This window comes from Amia ocellicauda, chromosome 2 (assembly GCF_036373705.1).
Source record: "Amia ocellicauda isolate fAmiCal2 chromosome 2, fAmiCal2.hap1, whole genome shotgun sequence".
Classification (NCBI taxonomy): domain Eukaryota; kingdom Metazoa; phylum Chordata; class Actinopteri; order Amiiformes; family Amiidae; genus Amia; species Amia ocellicauda.
The window spans coordinates 54,649,670-54,665,209 of record NC_089851.1 but is presented as its reverse complement, the minus strand read 5'-3'; the positions used below and the strand labels follow the sequence as shown (position 1 = coordinate 54,665,209).

The following is a 15,540-nucleotide window of genomic DNA, read 5'->3' as shown; positions in this document are numbered from 1 at the left end:
AGATGGCCATCCACAGCAAGCAGCTTAAGGTTACTGTAGCCACAGTCTGGCAAGCTGTCCGCCAGAAGTAGAAACAATAACAAGGGGCGGGGGGAAAAGTGGGCCGTCCCTGGGTGGATTCAAACCACCATCCTTTTGGTTAACAGCCAAACGCGCTGACCGATTGCGCCACAGAGACAGACAGAGGTGTTGTGGTTGCTGCAGTCGTGCAGTTCCTTCACAGTTGCCAAAAATCATTTCCAGCACACGATTTTCTTTGTTGTTGAATGCAACATACGTGACCATTGGGGGAGCAATAGCAAGCAAGAGAGTTAGATATCGAGAGTCATAGATAGATAGATAGATAGATGGATGGATGGACGGCAAGGCAAGCATCTGATTGACAGTGGTCCGTGATCTGCTGTTATGCTACTATGCTACTGACCATTGGGTGAGCGAAAGCAAGTAAGAGAGTTAGATATCGAGAGTCATTGATAGATAGATAGATAGATGGATGGATGGATGGACGGCAAGGCAAGCATCTGATTGACAGTGGTCCGTGATCTGCTGTTATGCTACTATGCTACTGACCATTGGGGGAGTGATAGCAAGCAAGAGAGTTAGATATCGAGAGTCATAGATAGATAGATAGATAGATGGATGGATGGACGGCAAGGCAAGCATCTGATTGACAGTGGTCCGTGATCTGCTGTTATGCTACTATGCTACTGACCATTGGGGGAGCGATAGCAAGCAAGAGAGTTAGATATCGAGAGTCATAGATAGATAGATAGATAGATAGATGGATGGATGGACGGCAAGGCAAGCATCTGATTGACAGTGGTCCGTGATCTGCTGTTATGCTACTATGCTACTGACCATTGGGGGGGCGATAGCAAGCAAGAGAGTTAGATATCGAGAGTCATAGATAGATAGATAGATAGATGGATGGATGGACGGCAAGGCAAGCATCTGATTGACAGTGGTCCGTGATCTGCTGTTATGCTACTATGCTACTGACCATTGGGGGAGCGATAGCAAGCAAGAGAGTTAGATATCGAGAGTCATTGATAGATAGATAGATAGATGGATGGATGGATGGACGGCAAGGCAAGCATCTGAGTGACAGTGGTCCGTGATCTGCTGTTATGCTACTATGCTACTGACCATTGGGGGAGCGATAGCAAGCAAGAGAGTTAGATATCAAGAGTCATAGATAGATAGATAGATAGATGGATGGATGGACGGCAAGGCAAGCATCTGATTGACAGTGGTCCGTGATCTGCTGTTATGCTACTATGCTACTGACCATTGGGGGAGCGATAGCAAGTAAGAGAGTTAGATATCGAGAGTCATTGATAGATAGATAGATAGATGGATGGATGGATGGACGGCAAGGCAAGCATCTGATTGACAGTGGTCCGTGATCTGCTGTTATGCTACTATGCTACTGACCATTGGGGGAGCGATAGCAAGTAAGAGAGTTAGATATCGAGAGTCATTGATAGATTGATAGATAGATGGATGGATGGATGGACGGCAAGGCAAGCATCTGATTGACAGTGGTCCGTGATCTGCTGTTATGCTACTATGCTACTGACCATTGGGGGAGCGATAGCAAGCAAGAGAGTTAGATATCGAGAGTCATAGATAGATAGATAGATAGATGGATGGATGGACGGCAAGGCAAGCATCTGATTGACAGTGGTCCGTGATCTGCTGTTATGCTACTATGCTACTGACCATTGGGGGAGCGATAGCAAGCAAGAGAGTTAGATATCTAGAGTCATAGATAGATAGATAGATAGATGGATGGATGGACGGCAAGGCAAGCATCTGATTGACAGTGGTCCGTGATCTGCTGTTATGCTACTATGCTACTGACCATTGGGTGAGCGAAAGCAAGTAAGAGAGTTAGATATCGAGAGTCATTGATAGATAGATAGATAGATGGATGGATGGATGGACGGCAAGGCAAGCATCTGATTGACAGTGGTCCGTGATCTGCTGTTATGCTACTATGCTACTGACCATTGGGGGAGTGATAGCAAGCAAGAGAGTTAGATATCGAGAGTCATAGATAGATAGATAGATAGATGGATGGATGGACGGCAAGGCAAGCATCTGATTGACAGTGGTCCGTGATCTGCTGTTATGCTACTATGCTACTGACCATTGGGGGAGCGATAGCAAGCAAGAGAGTTAGATATCGAGAGTCATAGATAGATAGATAGATAGATAGATGGATGGATGGACGGCAAGGCAAGCATCTGATTGACAGTGGTCCGTGATCTGCTGTTATGCTACTATGCTACTGACCATTGGGGGGGCGATAGCAAGCAAGAGAGTTAGATATCAAGAGTCATAGATAGATAGATAGATAGATGGATGGATGGACGGCAAGGCAAGCATCTGATTGACAGTGGTCCGTGATCTGCTGTTATGCTACTATGCTACTGACCATTGGGGGAGCGATAGCAAGCAAGAGAGTTAGATATCGAGAGTCATTGATAGATAGATAGATAGATGGATGGATGGATGGATGGACGGCAAGGCAAGCATCTGAGTGACAGTGGTCCGTGATCTGCTGTTATGCTACTATGCTACTGACCATTGGGGGAGCGATAGCAAGCAAGAGAGTTAGATATCAAGAGTCATAGATAGATAGATAGATAGATGGATGGATGGACGGCAAGGCAAGCATCTGATTGACAGTGGTCCGTGATCTGCTGTTATGCTACTATGCTACTGACCATTGGGGGAGCGATAGCAAGTAAGAGAGTTAGATATCGAGAGTCATTGATAGATAGATAGATAGATGGATGGATGGATGGACGGCAAGGCAAGCATCTGATTGACAGTGGTCCGTGATCTGCTGTTATGCTACTATGCTACTGACCATTGGGGGAGTGATAGCAAGTAAGAGAGTTAGATATCGAGAGTCATTGATAGATTGATAGATAGATGGATGGATGGATGGATGGACGGCAAGGCAAGCATCTGATTGACAGTGGTCCGTGATCTGCTGTTATGCTACTATGCTACTGACCATTGGGGGAGCGATAGCAAGCAAGAGAGTTAGATATCGAGAGTCATAGATAGATAGATAGATAGATGGATGGATGGACGGCAAGGCAAGCATCTGATTGACATTGGTCCGTGATCTGCTGTTATGCTACAATGCTACTGACCATTGGGGGAGCGATAGCAAGCAAGAGAGTTAGATATCAAGAGTCATAGATAGATAGATAGATAGATGGATGGATGGACGGCAAGGCAAGCATCTGATTGACAGTGGTCCGTGATCTGCTGTTATGCTACTATGCTACTGACCATTGGGGGAGCGATAGCAAGCAAGAGAGTTAGATATCGAGAGTCATTGATAGATAGATAGATAGATGGATGGATGGATGGACGGCAAGGCAAGCATCTGAGTGACAGTGGTCCGTGATCTGCTGTTATGCTACTATGCTACTGACCATTGGGGGAGCGATAGCAAGCAAGAGAGTTAGATATCAAGAGTCATAGATAGATAGATAGATAGATGGATGGATGGACGGCAAGGCAAGCATCTGATTGACAGTGGTCCGTGATCTGCTGTTATGCTACTATGCTACTGACCATTGGGGGAGCGATAGCAAGTAAGAGAGTTAGATATCGAGAGTCATTGATAGATAGATAGATAGATGGATGGATGGATGGACGGCAAGGCAAGCATCTGATTGACAGTGGTCCGTGATCTGCTGTTATGCTACTATGCTACTGACCATTGGGGGAGCGATAGCAAGTAAGAGAGTTAGATATCGAGAGTCATTGATAGATTGATAGATAGATGGATGGATGGATGGACGGCAAGGCAAGCATCTGATTGACAGTGGTCCGTGATCTGCTGTTATGCTACTATGCTACTGACCATTGGGGGAGCGATAGCAAGCAAGAGAGTTAGATATCGAGAGTCATAGATAGATAGATAGATAGATGGATGGATGGACGGCAAGGCAAGCATCTGATTGACATTGGTCCGTGATCTGCTGTTATGCTGCAATGCTACTGACCATTGGGGGAGCGATAGCAAGCAAGAGAGTTAGATATCAAGAGTCATAGATAGATAGATAGATAGATGGATGGATGGACGGCAAGGCAAGCATCTGATTGACAGTGGTCCGTGATCTGCTGTTATGCTACTATGCTACTGACCATTGGGGGAGCGATATCAAGCAAGAGAGTTAGATATCAAGAGTCATAGATAGATAGATAGATGGATGGATGGATGGACGGCAAGGCAAGCATCTGATTGACAGTGGTCCGTGATCTGCTGTTATGCTACTATGCTACTGACCATTGGGGGAGCGATAGCAAGCAAGAGAGTTAGATATCAAGAGTCATAGATAGGTAGATGGATGGGTGGATGGATGGACGGCAAGGCAAGCATCTGATTGACAGTGGTCCGTGATCTGCTGTTATGCTACTTTGCTACTGACCATTGGGGGAGCGATAGCAAGCAAGAGAGTTAGATGTCAAGAGTCATAGATAGATAGATAGATGGATGGAAGGATGGACGGCAAGGCAAGCATCTGATTGACAGTGGTCCGTGATCTGCTGTTATGCTACTATGCTACTGACCATTGGGGGAGCGATAGCAAGCAAGAGAGTTAGATATTGAGAGTCATAGATAGATGGATGGATGGATGGACGGCAAGGCAAGAACCTGATTGACAGCGGTCCGTGATCTGCTGTTATGCTACAATGCTACTGACCATTGGGGGAGCGATAGCAAGCAAGAGAGTTAGATATCAAGAGTCATAGATAGATAGATAGATAGATGGATGGATGGACGGCAAGGCAAGCATCTGATTGACAGTGGTCCGTGATCTGCTGTTATGCTACTATGCTACTGACCATTGGGGGAGCGATAGCAAGCAAGAGAGTTAGATAACAAGAGTCATAGATAGATAGATGGATGGATGGATGGACGGCAAGGCAAGCATCTGATTGACAGTGGTCCGTGATCTGCTGTTATGCTACTATGCTACTGACCATTGGGGGAGCGATAGCAAGTAAGAGAGTTAGATATCGAGAGTCATTGATAGATAGATAGATAGATGGATGGATGGACGGCAAGGCAAGCATCTGATTGACAGTGGTCCGTGATCTGCTGTTATGCTACAATGCTACTGACCATTGGGGGAGCGATAGCAAGCAAGAGAGTTGATATCAAGAGTCATAGATAGATAGATAGATAGATGGATGGATGGACGGCAAGGCAAGCATCTGATTGACAGTGGTCCGTGATCTGCTGTTATGCTACAATGCTACTGACCATTGGGGGAGCGATAGCAAGCAAGAGAGTTAGATATCAAGAGTCATAGATAGATAGATAGATAGATGGATGGATGGACGGCAAGGCAAGCATCTGATTGACAGTGGTCCGTGATCTGCTGTTATGCTACAATGCTACTGACCATTGGGGGAGCGATAGCAAGCAAGAGAGCTGGATATCAAGAGTCATAGATAGATAGATAGATAGATGGATGGATGGACGGCAAGGCAAGCATCTGATTGACAGTGGTCTGTGATCTGCTGTTATGATACTATGCTACTGACCATTGGGGGAGCGATAGCAAGCAAGAGAGTTAGATATCAAGAGTCATAGATAGATAGATGGATGGATGGATGGATGGACGGCAAGGCAAGCATCTGATTGACAGTGGTCCGTGATCTGCTGTTATGCTACTTTGCTTCTGACCATTGGGGGAGCGATAGCAAGCAAGAGAGTTAGATGTCAAGATGTCATAGATAGATAGATAGACAGATGGATGGATGGACGGCAAGGCAAGCACCTGATTGACAGTGGTCCGTGATCTGCTGTTATGCTACTATGCTACTGACCATTGGGGGAGCGATAGCAAGCAAGAGAGTTAGATATTGAGAGTCATAGATAGATGGATGGATGGATGGACGGCAAGGCAAGAACCTGATTGAAAGCGGTCCGTGATCTGCTGTTATTCTACTATCAGCAGCAGCAGCGGCAGATTTGGCGCCGTGGCTTAGTTGGTTAAAGCGCCTGTCTAGTAAACAAGAGGTTCTGGGTTCAAATCCCAGCGGTGCCTTAGACGGGCTTTGTGTGCTCCTTGCGAAGCTTGTGTTCCGCTTTGTCGACCATCAGTTTTAGCAAGATAGGCTTATCTTAAAGCCATCAGAGGACGTAATGAACCGGAAAGCCAACTGGACAGACGCCGGTTTGTAAAGAAGAACCAGAACCCAAAGGACACGCGCTACGGCCAACGTCCAATTCCCATTGCCGCCCCTGGACAGTTGCAACAGGGAGCTTGTTGCTCCCGTCAACCTTACGTTTTCACCTCTGTGTGCTTCCTTTGTTGCAGTCTGCATCCAGATTTTGTTTTGTTTTGTTTTGTTTTGTTTTGTTTTGTTTTGTTTTGTTTTGTTTTGTTTTGTTTTGTTTTGTTTTGTTTTGTTTTGTTTTGTTTGTGTTTTGCCTTACGCCTGAGTGTAGGCACTGGGGAATGGGAGAGTCCTGGCACCGTGGCTTAGTTGGTCAAAGCGCCTGTCTTGTAAACAGGAAACCCTGGGTTCGACTCCCAGCAGTGCCTTGGTTTATGTTGGCCTAGGCAATGGAAAGGAAGTTTCTAAACGCTCAATACATTTTTGCAAGATGGCCGTCCACAGCAAGCAGCTTAAGGTTACTGTAGCCACAGTCTGGCAAGCTGTCCGCCAGAAGTAGAAACAATAACAAGGGGCGGGGGGAAAAGTGGGCCGTCCCTGGGAGGATTCGAACCACCATCCTTTTGGTTAACAGCCAAACGCGCTGACCGATTGCACCACAGAGACAGACAGAGGTGTTGTGGTTGCTGCAGTCGTGCAGTTCCTTCACAGTTGCCAAAAATCATTTCCAGCACACGATTTTCTTTGTCGTTGAATGCAACATACGTGACCATTGGGGGAGCGATAGCAAGCAAGAGAGTTAGATATCGAGAGTCATAGATAGATAGATAGATAGATGGATGGATGGACGGCAAGGCAAGCATCTGATTGACAGTGGTCCGTGATCTGCTGTTATGCTACTATGCTACTGACCATTGGGTGAGCGAAAGCAAGTAAGAGTGTTAGATATCAAGAGTCATAGATAGATAGATAGATAGATGGATGGATGGACGGCAAGGCAAGCATCTGATTGACAGTGGTCCGTGATCTGCTGTTATGCTACAATGCTACTGACCATTGGGGGAGCGATAGCAAGCAAGAGAGTTAGATATCAAGAGTCATTGATAGATAGATAGATAGATGGATGGATGGATGGACGGCAAGGCAAGCATCTGATTGACAGTGGTCCATGATCTGCTGTTATGCTACTATGCTACTGACCATTGGGGGAGCGATAGCAAGCAAGAGAGTTAGATATCAAGAGTCATAGATAGATAGATAGATAGATGGATGGATGGACGGCAAGGCAAGCATCTGATTGACAGTGGTCCGTGATCTGCTGTTATGCTACAATGCTACTGACCATTGGGGGAGCGATAGCAAGTAAGAGAGTTAGATATCGAGAGTCATTGATAGATAGATAGATAGATGGATGGATGGATGGACGGCAAGGCAAGCATCTGATTGACAGTGGTCCGTGATCTGCTGTTATGCTACTATGCTACTGACCATTGGGGGAGCGATAGCAAGCAAGAGAGTTAGATATCAAGAGTCATTGATAGATAGATAGATAGATGGATGGATGGACGGCAAGGCAAGCATCTGATTGACAGTGGTCCATGATCTGCTGTTATGCTACTATGCTACTGACCATTGGGGGAGCGATAGCAAGCAAGAGAGTTAGATAACAAGAGTCATAGATAGATAGATGGATGGATGGATGGACGGCAAGGCAAGCATCTGATTGACAGTGGTCCGTGATCTGCTGTTATGCTACTATGCTACTGACCATTGGGGGAGCGATAGCAAGTAAGAGAGTTAGATATCGAGAGTCATAGATAGATGGATAGATAGATGGATGGATGGACGGCAAGGCAAGCATCTGATTGACAGTGGTCCGTGATCTGCTGTTATGCTACAATGCTACTGACCATTGGGGGAGCGATAGCAAGCAAGAGAGTTAGATATCAAGAGTCATTGATAGATAGATAGATAGATGGATGGATGGATGGACGGCAAGGCAAGCATCTGATTGACAGTGGTCCGTGATCTGCTGTTATGCTACTATGCTACTGACCATTGGGGGAGCGATAGCAAGCAAGAGAGTTAGATATCGAGAGTCATTGATAGATAGATAGATAGATGGATGGATGGATGGACGGAAAGGCAAGCATCTGATTGACAGTGGTCAATGATCTGCTGTTATGCTACTATGCTACTGACCATTGGGGGAGCGATAGCAAGCAAGAGAGTTAGATATCAAGAGTCATAGATAGATAGATAGATAGATGGATGGATGGACGGCAAGGCAAGCATCTGATTGACAGTGGTCCGTGATCTGCTGTTATGCTACTATGCTACTGACCATTGGGGGAGCGATAGCAAGCAAGAGAGTTAGATATCGAGAGTCAGTGATAGATAGATAGATAGATGGATGGATGGATGGACGGCAAGGCAAGCATCTGATTGACAGTGGTCCGTGATCTGCTGTTATGCTACTTTGCTTCTGACCATTGGGGGAGCGATAGCAAGCAAGAGAGTTAGATGTCAAGAGTCATAGATAGATAGATAGACAGATGGATGGATGGACGGCAAGGCAAGCACCTGATTGACAGTGGTCCGTGATCTGCTGTTATGCTACTATGCTACTGACCATTGGGGGAGCGATAGCAAGTAAGAGAGTTAGATATCGAGAGTCATAGATAGATAGATAGATAGATGGATGGATGGATGGACGGCAAGGCAAGCATCTGATTGACAGTGGTCCGTGATCTGCTGTTATGCTACAATGCTACTGACCATTGGGGGAGCGATAGCAAGCAAGAGAGTTAGATATCAAGAGTCATAGATAGATAGATAGATAGATGGATGGATGGACGGCAAGGCAAGCATCTGATTGACAGTGGTCCGTGATCTCCTGTTATGCTACATTGCTACTGACCATTGGGGGAGCGATAGCAAGCAAGAGAGTTAGATATCGAGAGTCATTGATAGATAGATAGATAGATGGATGGATGGATGGACGGCAAGGCAAGCATCTGATTGACAGTGGTCCGTGATCTGCTGTTATGCTACTTTGCTTCTGACCATTGGGGGAGCGATAGCAAGCAAGAGAGTTAGATGTCAAGAGTCATGGATAGATAGATAGACAGATGGATGGATGGACGGCAAGGCAAGCACCTGATTGACAGTGGTCCGTGATCTGCTGTTATGCTACTATGCTACTGACCATTGGGTGAGCGAAAGCAAGTAAGAGAGTTAGATATCAAGACTCATAGATAGATAGATAGATAGACGGATGGATGGACGGCAAGGCAAGCATCTGATTGACATTGGTCCGTGATCTGCTGTTATGCTACTATGCTACTGACCATTGGGGGAGCGATAGCAAGTAAGAGAGTTAGATATCGAGAGTCTAGATAGATAGATAGATAGATGGATGGATGGACGGCAAGGCAAGCATCTGATTGACAGTGGTCCGTGATCTCCTGTTATGCTACAATGCTACTGACCATTGGGGGAGCGATAGCAAGCAAGAGAGTTAGATATCGAGAGTCATTGATAGATAGATAGATAGATGGATGGATGGATGGACGGCAAGGCAAGCATCTGATTGACAGTGGTCCGTGATCTGCTGTTATGCTACTTTGCTTCTGACCATTGGGGGAGCGATAGCAAGCAAGAGAGTTAGATGTCAAGAGTCATTGATAGATAGATAGACAGATGGATGGATGGACGGCAAGGCAAGCACCTGATTGACAGTGGTCCGTGATCTGCTGTTATGCTACTATGCTACTGACCATTGGGTGAGCGAAAGCAAGTAAGAGAGTTAGATATCAAGACTCATAGATAGATAGATAGACAGATGGATGGATGGACGGCAAGGCAAGCATCTGAGTGACAGTGGTCCGTGATCTGCTGTTATGCTACTATGCTACTGACCATTGGGGGAGCGATAGCAAGCAAGAGAGTTAGATATCAAGAGTCATTGATAGATAGATAGATAGATGGATGGATGGACGGCAAGGCAAGCATCTGATTGACAGTGGTCCGTGATCTGCTGTTATGCTACTATGCTACTGACCATTGGGGGAGCGATAGCAAGCAAGAGAGTTAGATATCGAGAGTCATTGATAGATAGATAGATAGATGGATGGATGGATGGACGGCAAGGCAAGCATCTGATTGACAGTGGTCCGTGATCTGCTGTTATGCTACTTTGCTTCTGACCATTGGGGGAGCGATAGCAAGCAAGAGAGTTAGATGTCAAGAGTCATAGATAGATAGATAGACAGATGGATGGATGGACGGCAAGGCAAGCACCTGATTGACAGTGGTCCGTGATCTGCTGTTATGCTACTATGCTACTGACCATTGGGTGAGCGAAAGCAAGTAAGAGAGTTAGATATCAAGACTCATAGATAGATAGATAGATAGATGGATGGATGGACGGCAAGGCAAGCATCTGAGTGACAGTTGTCCGTGATCTGCTGTTATGCTACTATGCTACTGACCATTGGGGGAGCGATAGCAAGCAAGAGAGTTAGATATCAAGAGTCATAGATAGATAGATAGATAGATGGATGGATGGACGGCAAGGCAAGCATCTGATTGACAAGTGGTCCGTGATCTGCTGTTATGCTACTATGCTACTGACCATTGGGGGAGCGATAGCAAGCAAGAGAGTTAGATATCGAGAGTCATTGATAGATAGATAGATAGATGGATGGATGGATGGACGGCAAGGCAAGCATCTGATTGACAGTGGTCCGTGATCTGCTGTTATGCTACTTTGCTTCTGACCATTGGGGGAGCGATAGCAAGCAAGAGAGTTAGATGTCAAGAGTCATTGATAGATAGATAGACAGATGGATGGATGGACGGCAAGGCAAGCACCTGATTGACAGTGGTCCGTGATCTGCTGTTATGCTACTATGCTACTGACCATTGGGTGAGCGAAAGCAAGTAAGAGAGTTAGATATCAAGACTCATAGATAGATAGATAGACAGATGGATGGATGGACGGCAAGGCAAGCATCTGAGTGACAGTGGTCCGTGATCTGCTGTTATGCTACTATGCTACTGACCATTGGGGGAGCAATAGCAAGCAAGAGAGTTAGATATCAAGAGTCATTGATAGATAGATAGATAGATGGATGGATGGACGGCAAGGCAAGCATCTGATTGACAGTGGTCCGTGATCTGCTGTTATGCTACAATGCTACTGACCATTGGGGGAGCGATAGCAAGCAAGAGAGTTAGATATCGAGAGTCATTGATAGATAGATAGATAGATGGATGGATGGATGGACGGCAAGGCAAGCATCTGATTGACAGTGGTCCGTGATCTGCTGTTATGCTACTATGCTACTGACCATTGGGGGAGCGATAGCAAGCAAGAGAGTTAGATATCAAGAGTCATAGATAGATAGATAGATAGATGGATGGATGGACGGCAAGGCAAGCATCTGATTGACAGTGGTCCGTGATCTGCTGTTATGCTACTATGCTACTGACCATTGGGGGAGCGATAGCAAGCAAGAGAGTTAGATATCGAGAGTCATTGATAGATAGATAGATAGATGGATGGATGGATGGACGGCAAGGCAAGCATCTGATTGACAGTGGTCCGTGATCTGCTGTTATGCTACTATGCTACTGACCATTGGGGGAGCGATAGTAAGCAAGAGAGTTAGATATCAAGAGTCATAGATAGATAGATAGATAGATGGATGGATGGACGGCAAGGCAAGCATCTGATTGACAGTGGTCCGTGATCTGCTGTTATGCTACTATGCTACTGACCATTGGGGGAGCGATAGCAAGCAAGAGAGTTAGATATCGAGAGTCATTGATAGATAGATAGATAGATGGATGGATGGATGGACGGCAAGGCAAGCATCTGATTGACAGTGGTCCGTGATCTGCTGTTATGCTACTTTGCTTCTGACCATTGGGGGAGCGATAGCAAGCAAGAGAGTTAGATGTCAAGAGTCATAGATAGATAGATAGACAGATGGATGGATGGACGGCAAGGCAAGCACCTGATTGACAGTGGTCCGTGATCTGCTGTTATGCTACTATGCTACTGACCATTGGGGGAGCGATAGCAAGCAAGAGAGTTAGATATTGAGAGTCATAGATAGATGGATGGATGGATGGACGGCAAGGCAAGAACCTGATTGAAAGCGGTCCGTGATCTGCTGTTATTCTACTATCAGCAGCAGCACAGGCAGATTTGGCGCCGTGGCTTAGTTGGTTAAAGCGCCTGTCTAGTAAACAAGAGGTTCTGGGTTCAAATCCCAGCGGTGCCTTAGGCGGGCTGTCTGTGCTCCTTGCGAAGCTTGTGCTTTCGCTTTGTCGACCATCAGTTTTAGCAAGATAGGCTTATCGTAAAGCCATCAGAGGACGTAATGAATCGGAAAGCCAACTGGACAGACGCCGGTTTGTAAAGAAGAACCAGAACCCAAAGGACACGCGCTACGGCCAACGTCCAATTCCCATTGCCGCCCCTGGACAGTTGCAACAGGGAGCTTGTTGCTCCCGTCAGCCTTACGTTTTCACCTCTGTGTGCTTCCTTTGTTGCAGTCTGCATCCAGATTTTGTTTTGTTTTGTTTTGTTTTGTTTTGTTTTGTTTTGTTTTGTTTTGTTTTGTTTTGTTTTGTTTTGTTTTGTTTTGTTTTGTTTTGTTTTGTTTTGTTTTGTTTTGTTTTGTTTTTTGCCTTACGCCTGAGTGTAGGCACTGGGGAATGGGAGAGTCCTGGCACCGTGGCTTAGTTGGTCAAAGCGCCTGTCTTGTAAACAGGAAACCCTGGGTTCGACTCCCAGCAGTGCCTTGGTTTATGTTGGCCTAGGCAATGGAAAGGAAGTTTCTAAACGCTCAATACATTTTTGCAAGATGGCCGTCCACAGCAAGCAGCTTAAGGTTACTGTAGCCACAGTCTGGCAAGCTGTCCGCCAGAAGTAGAAACAATAACAAGGGGCGGGGGGAAAAGTGGGCCGTCCCTGGGTGGATTCGAACCACCATCCTTTTGGTTAACAGCCAAACGCGCTGACCGATTGCGCCACAGAGACAGACAGAGGTGTTGTGGTTGCTGCAGTCGTGCAGTTCCTTCACAGTTGCCAAAAATCATTTCCAGCACACGATTTTCTTTGTCGTTGAATGCAACATACGTGACCATTGGGGGAGCGATAGCAAGCAAGAGAGTTAGATATCGAGAGTCATAGATAGATAGATAGATGGATGGATGGACGGCAAGGCAAGCATCTGATTGACAGTGGTCCGTGATCTGCTGTTATGCTACTATGCTACTGACCATTGGGGGAGCGATAGCAAGCAAGAGAGTTAGATATCGAGAGTCATTGATAGATAGATAGATAGATGGATGGATGGATGGACGGCAAGGCAAGCATCTGATTGACAGTGGTCCGTGATCTGCTGTTATGCTACTTTGCTTCTGACCATTGGGGGAGCGATAGCAAGCAAGAGAGTTAGATGTCAAGAGTCATAGATAGATAGATAGACAGATGGATGGATGGACGGCAAGGCAAGCACCTGATTGACAGTGGTCCGTGATCTGCTGTTATGCTACTATGCTACTGACCATTGGGGGAGCGATAGCAAGCAAGAGAGTTAGATATTGAGAGTCATAGATAGATGGATGGATGGATGGACGGCAAGGCAAGAACCTGATTGAAAGCGGTCCGTGATCTGCTGTTATTCTACTATCAGCAGCAGCAGCGGCAGATTTGGCGCCGTGGCTTAGTTGGTTAAAGCGCCTGTCTAGTAAACAGGAGGTCCTGGGTTCAAATCCCAGCGGTGCCTTAGGCGGGCTGTCTGTGCTCCTTGCGAAGCTTGTGCTTTCGCTTTGTCGACCATCAGTTTTAGCAAGATAGGCTTATCGTAAAGCCATCAGAGGACGTAATGAATCGGAAAGCCAACTGGACAGACGCCGGTTTGTAAAGAAGAACCAGAACCCAAAGGACACGCGCTACGGCCAACGTCCAATTCCCATTGCCGCCCCTGGACAGTTGCAACAGGGAGCTTGTTGCTCCCGTCAGCCTTACGTTTTCACCTCTGTGTGCTTCCTTTGTTGCAGTCTGCATCCAGATTTTGTTTTGTTTTGTTTTGTTTTGTTTTGTTTTGTTTTGTTTTGTTTTGTTTTGTTTTGTTTTGTTTTGTTTTGTTTTGTTTTGTTTTGTTTTGTTTTGTTTTGTTTTGTTTTTTGCCTTACGCCTGAGTGTAGGCACTGGGGAATGGGAGAGTCCTGGCACCGTGGCTTAGTTGGTCAAAGCGCCTGTCTTGTAAACAGGAAACCCTGGGTTCGACTCCCAGCAGTGCCTTGGTTTATGTTGGCCTAGGCAATGGAAAGGAAGTTTCTAAACGCTCAATATATTTTTGCAAGATGGCCGTCCACAGCAAGCAGCTTAAGGTTACTGTAGCCACAGTCTGGCAAGCTGTCCGCCAGAAGTAGAAACAATAACAAGGGGCGGGGGGAAAAGTGGGCCGTCCCTGGGTGGATTCGAACCACCATCCTTTTGGTTAACAGCCAAACGCGCTGACCGATTGCGCCACAGAGACAGACAGAGGTGTTGTGGTTGCTGCAGTCGTGCAGTTCCTTCACAGTTGCCAAAAATCATTTCCAGCACACGATTTTCTTTGTCGTTGAATGCAACATACGTGACCATTGGGGGAGCGATAGCAAGCAAGAGAGTTAGATATCGAGAGTCATAGATAGATAGATAGATAGATGGATGGATGGATGGACGGCAAGGCAAGCATCTGATTGACAGTGGTCCGTGATCTGCTGTTATGCTACTATGCTACTGACCATTGGGTGAGCGAAAGCAAGTAAGAGAGTTAGATATCAAGAGTCATAGATAGATAGATAGATAGATGGATGGATGGACGGCAAGGCAAGCATCTGATTGACAGTGGTCCGTGATCTGCTGTTATGCTACAATGCTACTGACCATTGGGGGAGCGATAGCAAGCAAGAGAGTTAGATATCAAGAGTCATTGATAGATAGATAGATAGATGGATGGATGGATGGACGGCAAGGCAAGCATCTCATTGACAGTGGTCCGTGATCTGCTGTTATGCTACTATGCTACTGACCATTGGGGGAGCGATAGCAAGCAAGAGAGTTAGATATCGAGAGTCATTGATAGATAGATAGATAGATGGATGGATGGATGGACGGAAAGGCAAGCATCTGATTGACAGTGGTCCGTGATCTGCTGTTATGCTACTATGCTACTGACCATTGGGGGAGCGATAGCAAGCAAGAGAGTTAGATATCAAGAGTCATAGATAGATAGATAGATAGATGGATGGATGGATGGACGGCAAGGCAAGCATCTGATTGACAGTGGTCCGTGATCTGCTGTTATGCTA

The 15,540-nt window shown here is 46.1% G+C and overlaps 10 non-coding genes across 10 annotated transcripts; 6 read left to right on the top strand and 4 right to left on the bottom strand.

Annotated features, from left to right (window-relative positions):
• Positions 1–104: 104 nt before the first annotated feature.
• trnan-guu (transfer RNA asparagine (anticodon GUU)) lies at positions 105–178 on the bottom strand. Its single transcript has one exon. It is a non-coding gene; the product is annotated as a tRNA-Asn (tRNA).
• A 5,837-nt stretch (positions 179–6,015) lies between these two features.
• trnat-agu (transfer RNA threonine (anticodon AGU)) lies at positions 6,016–6,089 on the top strand. The gene has a single exon. It is a non-coding gene; the product is annotated as a tRNA-Thr (tRNA).
• Positions 6,090–6,516: 427 nt separating this feature from the next.
• Positions 6,517–6,590, top strand: trnat-ugu (transfer RNA threonine (anticodon UGU)). Its single transcript has one exon. It is a non-coding gene; the product is annotated as a tRNA-Thr (tRNA).
• A 164-nt stretch (positions 6,591–6,754) lies between these two features.
• On the bottom strand, positions 6,755–6,828 carry trnan-guu (transfer RNA asparagine (anticodon GUU)). Its single transcript has one exon. It is a non-coding gene; the product is annotated as a tRNA-Asn (tRNA).
• Positions 6,829–12,381: 5,553 nt separating this feature from the next.
• Positions 12,382–12,455, top strand: trnat-agu (transfer RNA threonine (anticodon AGU)). Its single transcript has one exon. It is a non-coding gene; the product is annotated as a tRNA-Thr (tRNA).
• Positions 12,456–12,904: 449 nt separating this feature from the next.
• On the top strand, positions 12,905–12,978 carry trnat-ugu (transfer RNA threonine (anticodon UGU)). Its single transcript has one exon. It is a non-coding gene; the product is annotated as a tRNA-Thr (tRNA).
• A 164-nt stretch (positions 12,979–13,142) lies between these two features.
• On the bottom strand, positions 13,143–13,216 carry trnan-guu (transfer RNA asparagine (anticodon GUU)). Its single transcript has one exon. It is a non-coding gene; the product is annotated as a tRNA-Asn (tRNA).
• A 677-nt stretch (positions 13,217–13,893) lies between these two features.
• trnat-agu (transfer RNA threonine (anticodon AGU)) lies at positions 13,894–13,967 on the top strand. The gene has a single exon. It is a non-coding gene; the product is annotated as a tRNA-Thr (tRNA).
• A 444-nt stretch (positions 13,968–14,411) lies between these two features.
• Positions 14,412–14,485, top strand: trnat-ugu (transfer RNA threonine (anticodon UGU)). Its single transcript has one exon. It is a non-coding gene; the product is annotated as a tRNA-Thr (tRNA).
• Positions 14,486–14,649: 164 nt separating this feature from the next.
• trnan-guu (transfer RNA asparagine (anticodon GUU)) lies at positions 14,650–14,723 on the bottom strand. The gene has a single exon. It is a non-coding gene; the product is annotated as a tRNA-Asn (tRNA).
• Between the last annotated feature and the right edge of the window lie 817 nt (positions 14,724–15,540).